At 48.6% G+C, this 21,589-nt stretch overlaps 1 long non-coding RNA gene across 1 annotated transcript in view; it reads left to right on the top strand.

Moving 5' to 3' along the window:
- The window catches only part of LOC126501173 (uncharacterized), an 87,476-nt gene extending 66,840 nt beyond the window's left edge, over positions 1 to 20,636 (top strand). Inside the window, exons 3-5 of the long non-coding RNA XR_007591557.1 lie at positions 13,953 to 14,096; positions 18,612 to 19,341; positions 19,868 to 20,636. This is a non-coding gene — a long non-coding RNA (uncharacterized lncRNA). The remainder of the gene's footprint in view (positions 1 to 13,952; positions 14,097 to 18,611; positions 19,342 to 19,867) is intronic.
- Positions 20,637 to 21,589: the final 953 nt, after the last annotated feature.

The following is a 21,589-nucleotide window of genomic DNA, read 5'->3' as shown; positions in this document are numbered from 1 at the left end:
TTGCCCGGGCAACGAAAAGTCGGGGCAGACAAGGATGCTCCCCACCCAGTGAGTGGGAGGGCAAGTTCTCAAGACAGAGGAAGGGGTAGGATAAGGATGGGAGCTGGTAATGCCCATACTTCGGTTTTTCATCCCTGGAGCCTCTCGGTGGAAGCTTCTTCCTTTGCTTTCCCTGTGTATGGGGGGAGACACGGCACCCTTCCTCCATGGCCTGTCCCCATAGTTGTGCATTCTGCATGGCTCGGGATTCATCCAGGCAAGCTGCTCACACTTGCAGGAAATCTGTCCCCCATCAAATGTTCAGTTAATTGCAAATGCACTTGAAGGAGCATCTTCTAGAAACAACGCCCTCCGCTCTTGGAGAAGACAACTCAGTCTTGATCCCTTCTTCATACTTGGTACATACTGGAATGTCTAGATTGCCTTTCCCGTAACGGAGGTGGCTCTTCATCTTCTTCTTTCGTGGTGTTGCTCCTCAAATAGAATCAGAGGGTTGAAGAACCCAGCCACCCTCTTTTCTCCTTCCTCAACCCAGGCAATGGGCCCCTGGAGTCACCTTCTGATATGACCACCAGGGGGCATACAGGCAACACGTGTCCTTGATTACACCACCCCAGGGTGAAGAGGGCCATCTACCTGGTGTGTCCTGAACCTGGTTGGGCATTAACATGAGCTGTGAGCAGATTCTGGGCCTGGACCAAGTGGTTCTTTATCCCAGAGCACTGGTTTCTAAGCTGTCAGTTAAGGGTTAGGATGGTGTGGTAACAAGTACAGGGGCTTTGCTCCTTGCAGTCCTGTGATCCAGGCTCAGGGTGGAACTGAAGGGTGAGCTCTTTTGGAAACTGCCAAGTCACTTAGGCTGCTGGACCATTCCCACTGGGAACGACACACTGCTCCAGAAACCAATTCCTGCTCTCCTTTCCAACATGATTTGGATGTGAGCTGTCCCTCACAGGCTCAAGTGCTTTGGTCCCCAGCCAGTGGGACTGTTTGGGAAGGTTGCGGAACCTCTAGGAAATGGAGCCTAGTTGGAGGAAGTAGAAGTCAGGGAGGTGGACCGTGTGATTTATTGCTGGGTACCACTTCCTACCATGTCTCTACTTTCCAGTCTGTGCAGATGTGAGCAAGTGCATTATACCGCCACGGCCACGGCTGTTTCTGATGCTGTGGCTTCTCTGCCTTGATGAACTGTGCCCCTTAAACTCCAAACCAAAAGAAGTCACTCTTCCCTTCGGTTGCTCGAATCGAGTCTTTTATCAAAGAAGTCAGACAGGTAACTAGCATTCTGGGTCAGTAAGACTTGGCAGTGTTGAAGAGCGTTATGCAAATGTCTTGGAAGAGCGTTATGCAAATGTCCTGTTGAAGCGGGGCGGTTCTCCTTCCTGCAGAAGCTGGGTCCCGCGTGTCCCAGGTAGTGAGTCCCTTGCTTTCTATGATCCTGAGTCCTGTTCTAAGTGTCCCAGATGTTTTGTTTGTTTGTTTGTCTGTCTTAGGTTCGTACAGCTAAATCAAGTCCTCTTCAGGCTTTGAGTCCTCAAAACAGAGCAGTGTCTACCCGTGACATCCCAAACAAAGCTGATTGTAAGGACAGAGAAAGCATTCACCTCATAACCTGTGTCCATTTTAAGATCCTCTCTTGAAAGGATCTGGGGACAGAAGTTACAGGTCCTGCTTTAGATTATTGCCATTTCTTACAGTCACCATTTTAGTCTTCAGCTTATAAAACCAGATGGTTGATTTGGGTCATCTGGAATCTTGGGACTCAAAGTGACTCACCGGAGCTTCTTAGAGTCTGGGCTCTCCCAAGGGTTCCAGATTGAACACACAGGTGATGTGTGAGCACACTGGATTGGACAAGACATTGTTCTATATGGTTTCTTCTAGAAACTCTGAGTCCATGCTTTCATGGCCACTGTGGCCCCATTCTTTTCTGTACTTTTGCCCTGCCTCATGTAATCCATCTGCTAGTTCCTGGCCCTCTCTGGGTCAAGTCGGCACTGAAGACTAACTAGGACGCATGGGTTCATGAGGCCACTCAATGGAACTGAGGAAGAGTTGAGTGAGTGGTGATTTTCTGGGCAGGAGGTCATAGCAGGGCAACCTTGTAGCAACAGAGATGGTGGTGAGGAGAATGACCTCATCGACTCCTTGCTCAATCCTTGCTGCCACGGAGGCCGTGGATTTGACTGGGTGGCAGAAGGGAAAGGCAGCCTGTTAAAGTGACTGCTTTCCCCAGGCAGGGGGCAGTGAGGGATCTCACACCTTAGGGCAGAGGTAGTGTGGGTGTTGCACGGCAAAGTGTCACATGAGGGTCAAGACACAGAAGCACTTTGCTGTCTTTGGAAAAAAAAAAAGAGAAAAAAGATGTGTACATCACAACCTATATTCAAGTAGAAATTGTAGTGTGTGTGATCAGCTGTAATGAGGCCAGGTTTATATAGAAAGTAGGGTCCAGTTGAAAGTTGGACGGTTGGGAGGACGGTGGGAGCTGGAGTGCCCTCCGGGGTGCCAACTCTGGTTTGCAGTGGCCCCATGAGACTCTCCTTGTGAATTCCTATCAATGTCATGTCCTAAAGTGGGGGGACTGTACTCATCTTTGGTTTCTAGCCTGCCCTGCTGGATCCTGGATGCTGAGAGGTTTGGAGAAACGCTCAACTGGAGTAGCCACACTTCTGGAAAGTGCTGTGATTGGGCTATTGGGCCTAGGCTGTTAAAGAGTTAACTGTGTCTTTTGAGGTTATTCACGCCAGCCAGAAGTAGGACGTGATTAATTGTTTGGTGGTAAGTGGGACAGAAAGTAAGAGACTGGAAATGAGGGAAAAGCAGAGTCCTTGGGGGTTTCCCCGAGCAGTCTAGACTCTAAAAGGACAATCAGGAGTGGGACAGACCCTCCACTGGGCGGCAGTGGAGTAGAGAGGCTGCTCGGGTTAAAGTGGAGAGAGGGTTGCTGGCCGTCCCCTAGCTAGGAAGATGGTGGCTCACCTAGATTGTATGCCAGGACATAGCATCCAGGGGACCCGAGGCAGGGTGTAAGCTGGGCTGACGTTCCAAACTGTCTTTGGCCCAGCGATGGATTGATTGAAGTGAGAGGTGGGAGTCTCAGGCCATCAGGAAGGCAGTTTAAGGGATCAGGAACTTGAGATGGGAGGTCTGTGTGCCCCACATTCTACACCACCTAGGGAGCTCGGGCGAGGACTCCCCAGGCCTGAGTTAGACCAAAAAGTCTGAGGTCTCTCCCCTTCTGACTCCCGAGATGCTGTGTTAGGTACGATGGGTGGTGATGGCAGATGAAAACCTGGACGGAGCAAGTGATAACACTCGGCTTCTAGGAATAACAGCATGACCTGTCACCACCCGGGACGTTTTGAATATGCTGTGTGTGAGGCCGTGAAGGAAGCTGTCTATTGGTTGTAACAGGAGGAGAACAAGGGAGGGAACCTTAAGGAATGTGGTGTGTGTAGAGCAGCTCGGTCAGCCCCCCCCCCCACCCCGCAGAGGCAGCAGGTGCCACACTGGTGTTGTAGCCAGGTGGTGGGGTGGTGATGGCGCAAGCCTTTAATCCCAGCACTTTGGAGGCGGAGGTAGGTGGATCTTTGTGAGTTCGAGGCCAGCGTGGTCTACAAGACCTAGTTCCAGGATAGGCTTCAAAGTTACAGAGAAACCCTGTTTGATAAAGGGACTATGAACCAAACAGAAAGAACCTGCAGAGATGCGGCCATGTCTAGTCTGGGAACTGCACTGACCTGCAGGTTCCAGAGGGAGCTGCAAAGGCCTGAGCTGATGGGCCTGCATGGAAAGGGAGCCTGCACCCTGGCTTCCCTATGCTGTCTGGAGGGGAGGAAGCCATCGATGAAGTCCCTTCCTGTCAGCCCTCCAAAGCCACAGCAGTGCCACAGAGGGAGAAGAAGGGATGCAGGCATCACAGACAAACTGTAAAGTGGGGAGCACTGAGCAGCAGATGACACAGTGGCAGGTGAGTCCTGGGCAACCTCAGCCCGTGAGGGATGGAAGCTGGGAGCCAGTGTGACTCTTGGAGTGAAAACACGGGAGAGAAATGAGGGCTTGTGACCAGAGGACAGCCAAGATGGAAAGGAGTGGGTCTGAGTCCTGGAACCAAGCAGAGTGTGGTCAGCCTTCCCTCTGGAATTAGAGTAATAATAGCAGAAGATGTGTGCCTGCATAACCCATGCGGCGGCGAGGTAACAGTGGAGAGTCCTGTGGTCTCTCTGCAGCTGAGGGGGCTTTCTATCCTGTGGAGTTCTTCTTGTAAAATTACTAAGGAAAGGGCTTGGGTTATGGTTCAGTTGGTAGAGGGCTCTCCTAACATACTCAATGCCCTGGCTAGAATCCCAGCCTTCGGGGAATAGAGGCAGGAGAATGAGAAAGTCAGAATCATCTGTGGCTGTAGCATGAGTTCAAAGCCAGCCTAGACTACATGAAACCCTGCTTTATGTAAAGGAGTGGAGAATGGAAGGGGGAGCTGAAGGAGAGGGGATTAACAAGAACCACAGAGCCCAACTCCACCCACCCCTTTATTCCCTGTCCCTGGAGATCTGACCCAGCTCAGAGTGTAGACTAATTTACCTAAACCACCTGATGGAAACAGCCCTGTCCCCAGGTCTCCCGGCCCATGAGAACCTACACGGGGATAGGATTCCTGCGGCTCTGTGGGTCTGCATGGGGATCTTGTGAAAAAGCTTTTTCCCACAGCCAGGGCTTGTCTGACCAGCTCCCAGGGAGAGGATGCTGGTCTCTGGAGCCACCCTGAGAAATGAGAAATGAGAAACAAGGCCCTGGGAGATGGTTTTCTGTTTGTTTGTTGGTTGGGTTTTTTTCCTGATTATTAAAATTTTAAAAATAAAATAAAACCGTCAAACATGAGGCGAGGTGATCACAGGATGGACTCTAGACGGTGAACCTGAGAAAACAGCCCGAGTGACCCTCTGCTGCCCTTCAGAACAAACTGCCCTGCAGCTCCAGGAGCCCAACTCCTCTGGGACACAGAGAGCTGGTGCCGGCAGCAGGCTCTCACGCTCTCTGTAAATTACCTGTGAAAAGCAAGGGCATCGTAAATAGCTTGGCCTGTGGGTTGCTGATTCCCTTCTGGAAATGGCACTCTGCTTCACAGTCAGACATTTCGCCGGCACCACCCCTCTTCTGCTGCCTGCTGCACACTCAGGGGATGGAGGCAGATACTTCACAGCCTCCCTTAAACACCTCCTTACTGCCACTAACCATGAGGCAGGCAGGCCTCAGCATCCATCCGACCGCCACCAGCAAATCTGAGTTCATTGTGCTCCTTGGCTGAAGAGGCTGTTGTGGTTTTTTCCGGTTTTAAAAAGCAAAGGGATTTGAAGGACTGTGATTTCTCAGTCTCTGGCTGTTAGCCTCCTTCCTGAGAGCAACCTGTGTAGAATAAACACAGAGATTTGCCGTTTCGCTGTTTGCTGAGGCTGTTTGGTAGTGAGCAGAAAGCTAGGGGTATGGTCAGTGTTGCGAGAACACGTGGCAAATTAAAACAGCACCCACATTGCCCCCGCCTCTCTGAGGTGAGCCCTGGATGGGTAACTTCTCTTGTCCTGTTACCTCCTAAATTATCTTTGCTTTTGCCTTTCGGGGGCTCAGGGGGTGGGGTCTGTTTTGTTTTGGAAACGGGATCTGTAGCCCATGATTATCTTGCATTCGTGGCAAGTCTCCTGCCTCAGCCTTCTGAGTGCTAAACTTTCTAAAAACCAAGTGGTCCCTTTCGTCAGCCTCGTGGTGCTGCCACACCTGGACTCAGTGTTGCGGGAGCTCCTTCCGCTCCTTTAGCCAATAGCCGTTGAGATACCAGCCCATTGGGGGTGTGGTCTCTCAACAACTATTGGCTGAAGGAGCGGAAGGAGCTCCCACAACAACTCTGCTTTCATTTTCTTCTCTTTCCCAACCCACCAAGAAGAACTAGGTCACCCATCACCTCTGACTTATGCTAGACTGTGGGGTCTTTATTTACTTCATGAGGACCCCACTTTGCCCCCATCTCCACCACCCAACAGGGTTGGTGGCTGCTGTAACCTCCCAACCTGAGCCCTGCTGAGCCCTTACAATGTAACTCTTGCACACAACACATCCTTCTGCTGGGTCATTTGCCCCTGGGGTTAGGGTACAATCAATGCTCACATCACACAGATGTCCGGGGGTCATGCCTGAATCCTCAGCCAAAAATAAGTGTCAGGCCCACAGACTCCAGCACCCAGGTTTCTAACCAGTAGCTGCTTACATCTGAGCAAAGATGCAGCCCCAAAGCCATGGTCCTCTGAGAAGTTCAGATTAAAATAGCCACTTAATTAAAGCATTACAGCCCAACAATATCAAGGTCTCGATGTAGAAGTGGGGTTCGTTTTCCTTCCAAGGGTGGCTCACTAGCAATTGCAGCTAGGTGCAGTCCTTCAGTGAGCAGCACAGGCCCACTCATGACGCCCTAGACTTTTCCGGGGTGCGCAGACACAATGGGAGGTTAGCGTTTCCTCGGGTTCTTGTCTGGGTTCTGTGCAGGGAGGTACATGCATGGGCCCCATCCTGTATCCTCTCAGTGAAATAACCCAGCATTTACAGGTCTCTGACCTAGAGGCCTGGCACTGTCATGGGCATGGATAGTGGGAGGGGTCTGGCAGCCACAGATTCTAGTGTCTTGGAGCCACATCAGCTTCCGAACCCCATGAGGTGCCTGCAGGAGTTCTACCAGCCAGTGGTTCTAGAAGGGTCTGCACGGAGCCCATCTATGAAAGGTGCCAAGAATGTGCCACATCCAGCCCACGTGTGCCAGCCAGGACCCTGTAGCAGTGCGCCAGAGAATTTTAGTCCCTTTTAAACACCCCGCGGCGGCTGGAGACGGGTGTAGCAAATTAAAACAATTGAAGTCACTCACTTGGGCCTCTCTGAAGTGAGCCGTAAATACATAAATCCTCAACCCCGCCATTCAGATCCCACTAATAGGACTGAACCTCCATCCGTGAGCCCTAGGAAGCAGCTGTGAGGAGCAGAGCAATAAATTGGATTGTTAAAGTGCAGGGTAGGAAAATGATTGCAGCGTTTTTACAATTACCTGGTTTCCCTCTGTCATGGAGGGAAAAGTGCTCTCTCTCTCTCTCTCTCTCTCTCTCTCTCTCTCTCTCTCTCTCTCTCTCTCACTCTGTGTACGGGGAAAAAAATGTGTCCAGGTTAAGTCTGTGTGGCCATTGTATCATCACAGCCTGGCTTGTATTGATGACTTGGTACCTCAAGACACGCAGCCTACTGATCTACCCCCTCCACCCACGGCTCTTCTGCCCTTCCTGATTTTAACTCAGCCCAGTAGAGGCAAGGTTCAAAGCCAGGACCCAACCCTGGCAACAGATGCCAGGACCAACTCTCCAAGAATGCAAGGTTTGCTTTCTTTTCCAGTCCAAGAGAAAGAAATTGGGTCGGTTTTTAGCTTTCAAATCATATTCCCTTGCCATACTGGAGGAACTCCCAAACTCGAGCCCCGTTTCCCTCCACCAGAGCATCCCCATTGCTGTACCCAGTGGTCCATCACCTTTCATCCCAGCCTGCTGCTGTTGTTTTATCCCTGCCTGCCCCATCCCCATGTTATTAAAAGTCTCAGAAGCGAACTTTGCTCCATTTTACCCGAGACAAGCCATTTTCTATTTTCTGCTTTTCTACTTAAATTTTCAAAGAATCTAAAATAGCACTTGCCAGTTTTTAACCGCCTCCTCTTCTGAAATATTTAATTCTTCCTTGGGCGGCTTAACATTTTGTCATCCCAGGATTAACTGCCATTTTCGAAGGCAGTCTATTAACCCAGAAAGGCAAGACTTTGACCAAGTGGCAGAGACAGGCGGGACTCGCAGACAAGGAGAAGCAGGGAGGCTGCCTGCCCGTCAGCCAAGCTGAGACCATGGCTGGCTGCTTTTATTAAATGCATACTGGGTTTTAAAAAACAAAATTCCCTAGCAAAGACCAATTTTAAGGGGATTAATGCTGGGTGAATAAGAAGCGGGAAGTATGATAACGGAAACACTTAATTGGCAGAGGGAGCGGCAACTGTGGCCTGTGCAGGGGGCTGTATGGATCTGAAGCCAGGAGAACGAGAACAGGATCTCGGGTCCCAAGTCCCAAGCCTTCAGAGTGACCTGACCAAGACTGGCCAAGATCTCAACTGTTCTAACTACTGTTTGTCTTAATTGTCTGTTTCTAAAGACCTGTGGGAGATGACAGGGAGGTAAAAAGCATTTGAGACATGAAGGCTTTGGTAATTTCTGCTTTTTTATTTGATGGTCTTAATCAAAAGCCTTAGTTTTTCATCTTAAGTAATTAGGGCAGCTGATGTTGCTCCCCAGCGATCCTCGAGGCCCTTGTTTGTGCATCCCGGCCTCACTTCCCACTCCCCCAGGGTCAGCCTTCCCGATCTGCCTTTTGTGCTTAGCTCAGGGCCTTCATTCATTTGTAGCTCTTCTTTCCTCCAGTCTTTGTTTTACGCTTACTTTAGCAAACTGATCTCTTGTTCTGTGACACCTTTGCTTCCTTGGCCAGTGTTTCAGAACTCAGCCGTGGTAACTGTAGGAGGAAGAGCTGGTTTCTTCTTTAATCACAACTTCACCTTGTTTTTCAAGAGGTTTCTACCCAAATGTGGAGTCCTGAGTTCAGTCTCCGTCACCCATGTTTCGGCTGGTGAGGTGGGGACAGACAGAGCCCTGGAGCTTGATGAGAAGTAGGTCTGACAAACATGGGGAGAGAGGGAGAGAGAGAGAGAGAGAGAGAGAGAGAGAGAGAGAGAGCGAGCGAGCATGAGCACAGGTTTCTGTGTCAGGAGAGGAAACAGTCCTTCAGGCTGGTGTAGAAAAATGGGACTTGTCAGGTGAACTCCAAGGTTGATTTTTCCGGCACAGATGGGGCAGAGATAAATGACCCAGCCTATCCACCGGCTTAAAATGAAAGTGTCTGGAAATTCTGAGAGACTATTAGGAGGCCACTTTTAGCGCCTTCCCCCCCGAGGCTGGGTCCTGCATGAGGCAGAGAACACCAAGCCTCATTCCTACCTCGTCTCAACATCTTTAGGTGATTGCGAAAGTGAAGGTTTCCCAAGGTGCGCACAGCTGGCTTTGCATGGAAGATGACAACACTCCTTGGGTGGCGGTCCCTCTGCCCGTGCCACCCCCACCCAGGTTTGCAGTAACCACGGGATCTGGCACAGGAGCGGAAAAGGCTCCCAGTTGGCGGTTATCTAGGACCCATCAGTGACTTATCTAGTTATTTAGGACTGCTCCAACCTCATTGCCTCAGCAGACATAAGTATCTGGATGAGCGGTAACCCTCTCTTGTAGAAGTTTTCTCTAGCTGGGTATGGTGGTCACTGGGGTCCCAGCTACTGGGGAAGCTGAAGCAGGAGGATTGCTTGGACCTTAGTTCAGGGCCAACAGGTGTAGCTCAGTTAGTAATGTGCTTGTCTACTGTGCATGCATGAGGCAGACTAATTCTGGATTAAATCCAGCACACTTGGATAAAGAAGCACACAGCTGTAATCCCAGCACTTGGAAGATAGGGGGATCAGGAGTTCAAGGCCAGCCTGGGCTACATAGCGAGTTGGAGGCTAGCCTAGGGTACATGAGACCCTGTCTGACCGAAGTGAAATAAAAAGGGAACATAAAAGAAGCACCCTTCAAGGCTTGCCCTAAACTGAGCAGACAGATCTGGAGAAAGGACATGGTGACACCACTTGGTCAAGTGAGAGCCACTGCTCTCAAAGCAAACAGTCTTAGACATGTGGATCTTTGAGTCAAAGCCTGATCCGGGCTTCCTTTCCTGCAGTGAATATGGGCTTAAGAAGCACTAAGGAATGTATGTTCCTACGACACGGGCTGAGGCCTGATGCATGAATCACCATAAACGATGTTCTCTCAATGGTTGCTAAAAGAAGTCTCCCTCCCTCTGAACCACCTCCTTCCCCCGTCTCTCGCCCATGCAGCCTTCCTGCTGTACCCCACTCCCTCTTATCCAGCAGGCTCCCCATCACTGTTTTTAATATTGTCCCCAGTGTTTTTTTATTTGATTGTATTTGTGGCACATGACATCCGTCAGCTGTGTTCTCCCTCCAAAGGTGGCCCAGCAGCTTCTGGTCGTGTTCTCCCCAAGAAGGTGTTTAAAGCTTAGGCAGTAGGTGAGAACACACTCTCTGTCCCACTTGGTAAGGCTGCCTCCTTTTACAACGGCAAGAAAGACTCCACAGGCCCACGGGAGTTGCTTTGTTGTGCTTAACAGATTTTTCTAAAAGCAAGAATATATTTTAAGGGCTGGAGAGATGGCTCAGCAGTTAAGAGCACTTACTGCTTTTGTAGACTGGGGTTCAGTTCCCAGGATCTACATTGGGTAGCCCACAGCCAACCACCTGTAACTCCAGCTCCCAAGGATCCAGTGCCTAGAGCCTTCATGGGCACACGCGTGCACACACATGCGTGCACGCACACACATATTCTTTCAAGACAAAGTATTACTAGATAATGGCCTTAGCTTTGTGGCCCTCCTGCCTCAGCTTCCTGAATGTTAGAATTACAGGCAATTATGTATGTCACTATTGTGACAATTATGTATGCCACTATGCATACATACAGAGAGACAGACAGACAGACATATGTGTGTGTGCCCAGTCTCATAGTCTCATATATGTGTGAATTATTGAATTGAATTACTAAACCTAACATTTCTCTAGCTGGGTGTGGAGATGTACATGTATGTGTGTGTGTGTGTGCGTGCGCGTGTGCTGTGTGCGTGTGTATGTGTGTGTACAAATAATTTTTAAGTTAAGGACCCCCTTATTCTAGGGTACTTCTTCCACTAATGGTTGTTTTAGGAATTAAGTCAGGTCCTTCCGTAGTGAAAATGTTGGGTCTCTACATCATTAATTATAGTGGATCATTAATAAATATCTACCAATTTTGAAACTTTTCATGTTTGAGCAGAACAGTTATAATGTTGAAACTGGTGTGTTGGTAGCATAAAGCAGGGCCACTGTGGCCGCCACTGGCAACTCCTATCTTGTAGACAGCAATAAGAGAGATATTTATCTCCCCGCCATGCTTCCCAGAAAAAGAAGCGTGGTAGGATAGAAAGCAGGAGCTTCTCATTTGGTTTCTGACTCACCCACTGACTGGGAAGTGTTCGGTTCAGTAATTCAATTCCTGATATTGCTGCCTCCCTCCCAGGGTTATTACATGCCTCCAAAGGGTTTGTGGGTGAAGGCTCTCAGCAGAGCACCATGGGGTGTGCTCTTAGGTACTTAAGATGTCCACAATGAAGGCGTTACTCTCATGTCCACTTTGTACATAGATGGACACGGGCTACCCTAAGGTGGGCACATTTGAGAAGCAAGCTAGCAGGAGCAAAGAGATTGAGAAGAAAATAATTAATTAAAATAACTTAATTAATTTGTCAACATCATTACCCAGGTGCCAAAGGGAATTCACATCCTGGCCCACAGAGAGCACCTCATTGGCTGACACCACACTGTCACCAAAGATGGCTTTTAAAATGTGCTTGCCATGTTTCAGAACACTCAGGCAAGGTGTGTGTGCAAGAAGGATCGTCCACTCCTAGTTAGGTCGAGCCTGCTGGTGTCACGGGTCGTTGTGATTTTTAGTTACTGAAGTCCCTGGGCTTGTTCTGGATGTCACCTATTCCTTTCATTACAGGGTAAATCACTGTTTAGTCAGAGATGGCCTGGAAATCAGGAAGAAACTAGAGCTACATGTGTGGGTGCACCCAGCCCTGGTGACGGCCCCGAATGAGTCATCCTGTTCCTCTCTACCTCTTAGGTCGGTGGAATGTAGATGCAGAACAACTACCTCAGATATGTGGAGATATTTTGTTTGTGCTTTAACAAATAAAGCTTGCCTGAAGATCAGAGTGCAGAGCTAGCCACACTAGTTAGCCCTAGAGTCAGTTGTGGTGGCAAATGGAAGGGCCAGAAAGATGGCTCAGAGGTTAAGAGCACTTGCTGCTCTTCCAGAGGACCTGAGTTCAATTCCCAGCAACCACATGGTGGCTCACAACCATCTGTAATGAGACCCGCTGCCCTCCTCTGGTGTGCAGGCATGTGCCATCACAGCTGGCTCTAGGGCTAACCAGTGTAGCTAACTCCGCACGCTGATCTTCAGGCAACCTTTATTTGTTAAAGCACAAATAAATATCACCACACAAGTATGTATCTATCAAGCTAGCTGTTGGAGAATCCAGGTTCCTCCAGCTCATGCAGCAAACAGAAAAGCTTCTGATAACTTCGCGTCTCGACAGACGCGAATGTGTACTTTCGAGACTGTTAAAGGCAAAAGAAAGCACCAAGTCCCTAAGCCATCTGTACGTGGGACCCTCCGCCTCCAGTTCTGCTTCCTGGTTCTCTCTGCACCTTGCTGGTTCATTTTAGTAACTTATATGTTTTAGAATCATTTTACTTTCATTTCCTTGCTTATATTTTCAGACGTATCATTAGTACTTGCACACACACGCATGTGGTAATTTTGAAATCAAATCCATGCCTGTAATTGCCATGCCCTGTTTATTCTTAATTTTGCATTGTTCAACCTTTTTTAAGTTTTAGTTTTCTGTTTATTTGGCTTTGTTTTTTTAAATCTTGCTTTTTTATTAATTGTGACATCTTTAGGTCTAACGATCAAACCAGCTTGTTTCTCTTTCATCATCTTTTTCTTTATTGAATCCCTTCAACTTTTAATTTTTTTTTCTTGAGCTAACAGCGATTCTCAGGCTTCTCTGCTTGCTGGGAGCCTTGGAATCTGGAGTCTCTTTGATGCGTCCTGCAGACTCTGAGCTGAGTGCTCCCGTCCATTCATCACAGTGCTGTCTCTAATTTCTCCTTTGATTTCCTTCCATAAATTACTCTTGAGCTAGAGCTCCAGGAGGCCTTAATATTTCCCTTTCCAAGGAAGTTTTATTGAGATATTACTTGTGACCTAGTACTGGTGAGATTTCTGAAGTGTTCTGTACAAATTTAACCATCAATGCTTTGTGCTGTTATTTGAGAATTGCATTTGAATGTGAAAACCATCTAGTTCTGTGCCTGAATGTTCAAACCACCTCTCTTTCCGGTGCTTGGTTCATCAGTTTTTAAGTGAGAAGCCTGGGAGCTCCCTGCTCTGAGCTTGGGCTTCCCAGATGCCCCCCACTTGGGATGCTTTTTAATCTAACCCACATCACAATGCTCGCTCGCTTGTCCTGAGATTCTGTTTTGGTCTAACTACATCAATGCCTTTTCCTATTTTTTCTTATTGATACTATACTATGTTTATTTCCAGTTATGCCACCCTGTAGCATTTAAGTCCCTTTCAAGGTACCATATGGGTGGTTATACGATTTCCCTAAATCTAAAAGTCTGTCTTTTAATAAGGGAGTTTTAAGTCCTTCGTGTGATGCCTGTTAGCATATTTGGGTTTCTCCCTGACAGTTATTTTTGTTTCCTGCCTAACATGCTTCTCAAAGATCATCTCCTGGCCACCTTTTCTGTTACAGTCTATCCAGTGGGGCTGGTGTGTTTGAGTTTGTGTGTGTGTGTGAAAGAGAGTGTGTGTCTCGGTGTGTATGTGTGCGTGCATGTGTGTGTTTGTGCATGTGAGTGTGTGCGTGCATGTGTGTGTGTGTGCGTGTGTGTGTCTGCGTCTTTGATAGAAGGTGATTTAGAATTTCTATATCCCACTGCTCTACTTTTGTTACCTAAAGCAGAATATTTAATCCTTGCCGCTATTAGGAAAATGTGATTTTATTCAGAATTTGTAATTTGCCCTCCGCTCAAGATAAAACCCTGAGCACATTTTTACGTGTTTTTGATTTCAGAGGACTCCTCTTGCTCTCAGATTGCTCTTTTTACACTGGCCTGTTTGTTTTTCCTATGCGGTATATTTCTAAAGATTTTTATTTCCTTTCTCTAGGAAGGGAAGAAAACATATGTGCTTGGTCTGCCATCTTGAACCAGAAGTCTGAAAGAGGGTTCTAAACGCTGCTCACCAGAATCTCTTAGAGGGAGGATGACAGACCACCAAAGCATCTGCACCATAAACATTTGCATGAGACGCGTGAGTTTCCCCACAAGCACCAGTCAGAGAGACAAACCGGAAGGATGGTTCGTGCTGGGGTACAGTGAGGGCTGAGCAGAGGCTGGGTGGGGGGCTGTGTTTGTACTGGTGTCCACAGTCCCACATGCTTAGCTGCCACTGTGCACATGGAACTATTAGCAAATGAAATTAAATACTTCAGTTGCCTGGTAACTAATCCAGTCTAAGAAAGAAGCAAAAATAGAATACATAAATTTAGAACTTTTAGGCCACGTGCCAACAAAATATTCTCGCTTGTATCCTTTTATCTGCAACTTGAATGGAAGACAGTATATTTTATTGTCCAGGAGTGTGCGTGGGTGTGTGTGCGTGTGTGTGCATGTGTGTGTGTGTGTGTGTGTTGATATTCTGTGCTAAAAGTGAATTCCCCTCAGTGGTTGAACATGCGTGAGACATGGTCTAGCTTCCAGGGGCAGAGCCACACTGGCCCTCAGAAGCCCAGATAGACAATACTGATGACTCTGGGGTTTGTTTTTCTGACATAATTAAAAAGCCAAAGGCTTTACATGATTATAATCCCTTCCCCTGTTATCCTATGGGAAGAAAAGCAGAAATCATCTGTTTAACTTAATTTCATATAAAATAAAAATATCATTTTTCTTCCCAGTTTTCCAACAAGACACCAAAAGGTAGGAAACAGCTTAAGTTTTTATGTGACGCAGAAAGCAGTCCCTGGGGTCACGTGATGTTGGTGTTTACAGAAACACCACAGTTAATAAATAGGTATTTAGTACTATTGGTTACTTCCCGTGTGAATCTTGCCTCCTTGGAGACGAGAATGTGGTCATGGCTGGCATGTTTCAGAACAGGAGAAACAAAGGTGTCGGGAAGATGGCTCAGTGGTCGCGAGTACTGACTGCTCTTCCAGAGGCCCCAGGCTCAGTTTTCAGCACCCACACGGTGTCTCACAATCCTCTGTAACTCCAATTCCAGGGGATCCAGGTCCCTCACACAGACATGCAAGCAGGCAAAACTCCAATAAACCTAAAACTAAATACGTCTCAAAAAATTAGAAACTGTCTGGAAGTTCATATATCTTTGAGGGTTTCAGCATGTATTTATGGAGAACACAACAGCGTCTGCACAGTTGGGAAAGGTGACAAAAATGGGCGGTGTCTTGGCTCGGCTGTCTGTTGTATTGTGTTGGTGAGTTGGTGCAGTGTTAGAGTCTCCTTATCCTATGATGTCCTTTACAGACATCTCCCTCCTCTCTCTCTCTCTCTCTCTCTCTCTCTCTCTCTCTCTCTCTCTCTCTCTCTCCCTCCTCCCCCTTCTCCCTCTTTTCCCTCTTCCTCCCCCCTCTCTTTCTCTCTCTTTTGGTTTTTCAAGATAGGGTTTCTCTGTGTAGACATGGCTGTCCTGGAACTCTGTAGACCAGGCTGGTCTTGAACTCATGCAGATCCGCCTGCCTCTGCCTCTGTCTCTAGAGTGCGGGGACTAAAGGCGTGCGCCATCACAGCCTGAGAGTGTGGGGAATAAAGGCGTGCACCACCATAGCCTGGCCATCTCCTTTTCTGTGAACCCAGGCAGTGGCACAGGCTGCACTTGCTCAGGAGGTCTCTGACTTTGTGTGACCTGAAGCCTTTTTCCTCCTTCACACCTTCCTTCTGGTGTCGAGAAGGGAATTCCAGGCCTCCAGATTGATGGCCCAGGCTCTGCTGCTGAGCCCCAAACCACTACCTTGGCTTTTTTATTGTAAGAACTGAGACTGTACCTCTATTTGGGTTCTTCTTCTCTTTCCCCATGGTTTAATAGAAGACAATTTTTCTTTTCTATATTTTTTAAAGATTTATTTTTATTTGTGTGTGTGTGCGTGTGTATATACACCATGTGTGTGCCAAGTACCCAAGGAGGCCAGAAGAGAACTTAATATCCCCAGGAAGTGGAACTACCAGAAGTTGTGAGCCACCGTGTGGTTCTGGAAACAGAACATGTGCCCTCTGAGCGATGGTTAATCCCTAGATCTAAGGAGAAATTCCGCCAACCAAATCATCATGGCCAAGTTAATTAAAGCAAGCTTTATTATTCTTGTACATAGGCTGTCTCTCCTTAAAAGTGGGGTTCAAGAGATCAGCACTGGACATGTGAAAGATAAGGGGTTTTATAATTTAGGAGTAGGGGGCTCTCCAGATGAGACCGGGCACATTCAGGGTGGTATGGCTGTAGACAAGTAGGGAGACCGGGCACATTCAGGGTGGTATGGCTGTAGACAAGTAGGGAATTTCTGATAAGGGATTTGGCAGGCACACGGGTGGGGTTATAGAAGTGAATATAAGAATAATAAGCTGGCCATAACAATCCCTGAAACACAGACATGGTTGCAAGGTGATCAACTTTTTGAACCAAAGACGTGATTACATTCCTGGAAACATCTGTAGTTAAGGTTACAAGTGGAACACGGTCCAATCCTTGAGGGTTTTGTGTATGTTGTGTGTATATGTGCACACAAAATAACATGGTTACGCACAGTTGGATTTGAAAGAAGTTGCCTTTAGAACTGGAATTTTTCACATCTGAGTTTCCTAAGCCATGAGTTTTCACTGGCTCTGGGTCGTCCTCACGCACAGACACAGGCATGCGTATGCGGTATGTTCCAGGCGGTATTCAGAGATCCTTCCGTCCTCTGGGTCCAAGCGTCCTTAGTTCAGCACCGAGTTTTACTCTTTTCTCCCGCTGTTCTCTGACAACCGTGTTTCTGCAGTAACTTCCAGTCTTAGAAATGCTGGCTGTGACACCCCGTTCGCAGTGCGACGGAGATTAGCAACAATAATAGGCTTCTCACTTTTGGCTAAATGCTAGACTAGATTCTTACCTGCTCCGTATCCGCTTCCATGAGCGCCCTCTGAGGAACAATGAGGTACCTTCCTTCCCATCCTCATTCCTTCATCCACCAAGCAAGCTGATTCAGTGTCCACTACATTCTAGACACTGTACTTGAAATTAGCACTCCAGAGCTGAGCAAGTCAAAGAAGCTCCCACCCTTGAGGATCTTCTGTTCCTTTAGAGAGGTTTATGATGTACCTAGTGCAGAAATACAAGAGATGAGTAGCCGGGCAGTGGTGGTGCATGCCCTTTAACCTCAGCACTTGGGAGGCAGAGGCAGGTGGAACTCTGTGAGTTCAAGGCCAGTCTGGTCTACAAGAGCTAGTCCCAGGACAGTCCCCAAAGCTTCAGAGAAACCCTGTCTTGAACTCTCCCCCCAAAAGAGATGGGCATAAATTCTACAGTAAGAAGCATTGCTGGCAGAGAAGCCCACAGGCGACAATGGGATCTTCTGCAGGCTCCGGGCTCTGGTCTCTGCTGGGTAGTCTGCCTGGGGTTGGGGCCGGCACATCTCTGTTCAGGCCTCCCGTTTGCTCCCTCTTTTCCGTTGGACTGGATGCGAGGTTAGTTTGCAGACAGCAGTCCACATGGTCCAGGAGCTCTTTGTGGACAGTTTGTGGAAGCGTCGAGCTGTCTGATAGCCAGCTCTCAGAGGCAAGGCAGAGTGGCCGTTTTGGATTGGACCTGGGTCAGGAGTCTCAATGTATCCATTTAATAATCTGTGCAAAAAGTTAATAGAGCATATTTATTTAACCTGATTCTTACATCAGAACTTTGGTCAGCTTGATACAAATCTAGACATATCTGGGAAGAGAGAATTACAGTTGGGAAAATGCCTTCCTTAAGAGTGGCCTGTAGGCAAATATGGGGGTATTATCTTGAATAATGACGGCTGTGGAAGGGTCCAGCTCTCTGGCAGTGGGGCCACTCCTAGGTGAGTGAACAAGCCCTGGGGTAGCCTGGATCAAAACTGGTCTCGCTGAACATAGCGGACAAAGAGGACTACTGAGACCTCAAGAACAATGGCAACGGGTTTTTGATTCTACTGGACCTATTGGTTTCGTGGGAGCCTAGGCAGTTTCGTGGATGCTCACCTTACTAGACCTGGATGGGGGGGTGGGTGGTCCTTGGACTTCCCACAGGGCAGAGAACCCTGATTGCTTTTTGGGCTGATGAGGGAGGGGGACTTGATTGGGGGAGGGGGAGGGAAAGGGGAGGCGGCGGTGGGGAAGAGACAGAAATCTTTAATAAATAAATAAATAAATAAATTTAAAAAAAAATAAAAAAAAAAAAAAGAAAGCAAACTGAACAAGCCCTGGGAGCAAGGCAGTAAGCGGAGCCTCTCTGTGGTTTCTACTTCAGTTCCTGCCTTCAGGGTCCTCCCTAGAGTTTGTGCCCTGACTTTCCTCAGGGTCAAGTGAGACCTGAGATAATCCTCCCCCAAGTTGCTGTTGTTCCTGGTGTTTTATTGCAGCAACAGAAACCTAACTAAGACAACAGTAACTAGATTTAGAATAGCTGTCACCTTGTTCCCCGCTGTCTAGACATTGTGTGACTGACTGGTCAGTGTTAGTCAGGCATCACTGTCTTATCCACCTGCCGCAAACCCAAGACATGCAGGGCTCTTTTCTGCTATTTATCCTCCTGATTCAGAAGGCAGAGGCTGCAGTTATTTCTTCAAACAGAAAGTCTTACTTTCCACATCTTGATGGCGCGTCTTCATTGTCGATTTGACTGGATTTAGAATCGCCTGGGATATACATTTCCGGGACAGTCTGTCTGCCAGAATGTTTCCAGAGAGATTCAACTGAGGAGAGAAGAACCACCCTGAAGGTGGGGAGTGTTATCCCACAGGCTGGGGTCCCAGACTGAATAAAAAGGGAGAAAAGAGAAAGCTTCATTGAGCTGTGACTGGACACACAAGGTGCCCACTGCTGTGCCTTCCCAGACTGAATGAACCATCAGACCACAATGAGCCTTTCCTTCCTCAAATCGGTTTGTCAGACATTTTGTCACAGCAATAAAAAATAATAACCAGTTATGAGTTCTTAAAATCACTGGGTAGCATAGATTGGGGTACTAATGGAGGGGACAGCTGAACCCATCAAAGTTAAATTAGAAACAGTCTTCTAAGTCATTGAAACTGATGCTTTTATCACCGACCTGCGATGCTTGACTATGAATTTAGCTGTGAGCCACTGTATATCCAGGGTCTCCAAAGGAGGCACGCCCTCACCACCACTTGACCTAAGGCGCTCACCTGGCAGTCGGCGAGCGACGCTGTCCACGGCTCTGGACCGAACCACTGTATCCAGCCAGGTTACCGGGCTCTCCAAGGCTGACGTCTGCACGATCCCCCACCCATGCAAAGCTCTTGATTCCTGTAAGTTTTTCCCTGTCACGAGAACTAGGGTTTCCCATGGCACATGGCCCACCTGAAAGGATAAAGAAAGAAAAGCAAAGTGGGTACCTTTCAGCGGACCCCGCCAAGGTATGCTACTAAGCAAACACGCCACACGTGATGGAGTTAGTGCAAGAGGTTTATTGGATGAGGGGGAAAGTGAAAGCCCATGTCAGAGTGGGGACATTAGAGAGGCGGGGGGGACAGACAAACAGAACAGGAAAGAGACAAGGAAGAAGAGAGGCAAGAGAAGCAAGAGGAGAGAGAGCGGGCTGTGCCTGGTGGCACTTGTAAGGGGTGCGCGTAGCACACAGCCAAGGGTGGAAAGGCACCTGGCGACAGGTGATGTGGTAACTGACTGAGTAGGTGGCAGGGGTGGGGGAAGGGGGGCAGGCTGCTGCTGAGGCAGGAACTAACACCACCCACTCCAGGAAAGCAGTAGCTGATGCTCACACCTCCCAGGAAGCCCCTCACCTACCTTCTCCTCTGTGCTCATCTCCTGATTCAGAACTGGCAAGGCTCCATGCCAGCGTTGTGCTGAACAGTTCCTGTCCCCCGCCAAGGCAGACCTGAGGACAGAAGTCCTCCCTGGAGAGACTGTGACCCACAGAACCTCACTAAGGTCAACAAAAGAAGCAAGGCTAGAAGATCAAACTTCCCACCTTCATGGCCTTGTGAAGCTTCAAAGCGTGGAAAAAGAAAGTTCAAGGAGTTGGGCCCCTGAATGACATTTGGATTTCACCACAGTAAAACACAGGGCGTAGCCAGGAATTCCTCCGCAGACACCCAGGCTGTGTTTGTTTGTGGCCTCATGAACTTCCCAAGCCAAAGGGAAGGAGGAAAGGAGGGACAGGAACCAGTAAAGTGTAGGTGTCCCTATTCCCAGTGACATCCGTAGCTTCCTCTGCCATCCGCAACCACTACTGACTGCCTGCTGCAAACCTGGTCAGAAAATGAGGCCCCCTTCACAGATTGCCTTGTCCTTAGGGAAGTGTTCTCATCCAGAGAGGGGCAGACCAAAGGAGCATAAAAGATCTTCCCTTCCCGGTGAGAGAGGAGCCCCTTTTGTTTTTACAACACTTGAAAGGCAAAAGTGAAAGCCTTGGGCTCTGAAGGAGAGCCTCTGGGGCAGGCTTCACATGAACTGATTGCCAACTGCCCGCCGCCATTCGGCAGTCCTGGATCCTCTGTGGGAGGTATCCAGGGCCACCTCCCCAGCACACATCCCTTGTAGCTGCGGCGGCGAGATGGCCACAGTGTGGCCCCCTGGGAGATGCCGCCCATCACACCATATTAAAAGCAGTGATGTCGAGCCTCATTGTTTCGTGTTTTTAATCTCAGACACCAGTGCAGGAGCCCGAGATGTTTATTATAATTTTGCAGGCATCGCCAACAAAAGCTTCACTCATGAAGGAAAAATTAAATGTTAAGGCTGTGTGGATGATAGGGGAGGGTGAGCCGGAAGGCTGGGAAGGATAGAGAGGGGACGTGTCATTTCCCTTAGGAAAGGAAAACAGGGGTGAGCCATAAACATAGCTTCATTTTCAGGCTGGCAATTCTTACCATAATGTGTTTTGTCAGGCAAGTCCTCAGTACAGATTAACAGGAGTTGCCAAGTGAGTGAGTTCCACCTCTCGGTCGGGGAACAATGCGCAGTGTTTTGATGAACGTCAGTCAGTGACATTCACACTCTTGAATTCAGCCCTGGCAGCCAGGACCAAGGGCTGTGCAGTGCAGAGACCAGAGACATCGAGATGCCCGGGTGGGTGGCCTTCCAGGGTAATCAGGCGAAAAGCATGAAACACAATTTCCAACGGGCTGGGTCCCGGCAGGAGGGACAGGCAGGAGGGACGGATGGGTCTAATCTCAGTGGAAGGGGAGGAGCACCAGGTGCCCCTGGACCTTAGCAACTGTTACTCAATAGTTACACTTTTGACTCCATCCAGGCACAAACCAGACCTGGAAGCCTCCGCCTGCCCCACCCTCATGCCACACGCTGCCTTTGTGGGGTTCCTGCTGCCTTTGTGGGGTTTGAACTCAAAATTCCCAGACCCCGATAACTCTGGGAATTCAGTAAAGGCTGAAGCTGCAGCAGAGCTTGGTCTCTCCTTCCCAGTGACTGGCAGGTCACTTACCCCTCAGGTCCCACTCTTCAGCTTGACTGCAGGGACTTAGTGTTTGCTTATTCTCTTACTGTTTGAAAGAAGAGCTGTCACTGGGAATTGCTGAC

This window comes from Alexandromys fortis, unplaced genomic scaffold (assembly GCF_014885135.2).
Source record: "Alexandromys fortis isolate MF-2015 unplaced genomic scaffold, M_Fortis_MF-2015_v1.1 scaffold_44, whole genome shotgun sequence".
In the NCBI taxonomy this organism is placed as follows: Eukaryota; Metazoa; Chordata; class Mammalia; order Rodentia; family Cricetidae; genus Alexandromys; species Alexandromys fortis.
Note: the sequence above shows the minus strand (reverse complement) of the source record. Positions and strands in the feature narration are given on the sequence as shown.